This window comes from Chlorella variabilis (genome assembly GCF_000147415.1).
Source record: "Chlorella variabilis unplaced genomic scaffold CHLNCscaffold_2, whole genome shotgun sequence".
Classification (NCBI taxonomy): domain Eukaryota; kingdom Viridiplantae; phylum Chlorophyta; class Trebouxiophyceae; order Chlorellales; family Chlorellaceae; genus Chlorella; species Chlorella variabilis.
In genome coordinates, this window is record NW_005435086.1 from 1,204,248 (window position 1) to 1,205,372 (window position 1,125).

The following is a 1,125-nucleotide window of genomic DNA, read 5'->3' on the forward strand; positions in this document are numbered from 1 at the left end:
CGCGCTGCCACCCACACCCCACCCACGCCCTGCCCGACCCACGCCCAACCACCACAGCCACCCCGTCCCGCCCCGTCCCCGCAGGCCCACCTGCTGAGCCGGTTGGTGTGCGACACGCCATACACCTTGTCCGCCACGTTCACGATCTGCGGGTGGAAGGTGGTGACGATGAACTGGGCGGGCTCGTGCTCGCGGTTGGCCTGCTGCGCCAGCATGGACGCCACCGTGGTCCTGCGGGGAGGGGAGGTGCGGGAGGGGAGTGGGCACGGGCACAGCCGCGGGTGAGCGGCAGGTGGCAGCGCGTGGGGTGGGGGCGGGCAGCAACAAGTGGCTGCGCCGGGCCAGCCCAGCCGGAGCAATGTTGTGCTCTGGGCTCGCCTTGGGACCCACCACCCTCCACGCAGGGCGCTACCCCAGCCCGCTCCAGGCGGTACGATGTGCGCAATTGTACCGCACCTGTACTGCGGGTCCAGCGCCGCATCTATCTCGTCAAACAGGTAGAAGGGGGCGGGGTCGCAGCCCTGGATGGCAAAGATCAGGGCCAGCGCCACCAGCGTCTTCTGCCCCCCGCTCAGCTGCTTCATCGACATCGTCTCGCCGCCGCCAAACGACACCTGCCCAGTGTTGGGAGACGGGCGGGCGGTGGCGGGAGGGTCAGAGGAGTAGGATAGGAATGCATGGGGGAGCAAGGGCGGGCGGGGATGCATGGGGAGCAGGATGGAGGAGGGCGAGGGAGCGGGGAGCTGGAAGCCTGCTGCGCCGCCCAGGCGGCCAGCCACCGCCTGCTGCCTGTCACGCCACCACCACCCTGCCCCTCCTCTCCTCCTCACCTTGACCTTCACCCCCGAATACTTCTCCAGCGCTCCGGCCTTGCTGCCGCCCGCGCCGCCGGCCCGCCCCTCGGGGTCGTCGTTCTCGTCCTCGGCGGCGGCGCCCGCGGCGCCGGGCAGCCGCTTCTGCATCACCAGCTCGCCACGCCCGCCGGGCACCAGCTGCGGCAGCGGGCAGGGGAGGTGGGCGGGGGTTGGGCGCGTAGGAGGCAGGGAGGGGGTGAGCGGCCCCGACACGCAAGCACAGATGATTAGCAGTGCCCCTTCGCCTCCCTCCCGGCCCCTTGCCATCGGC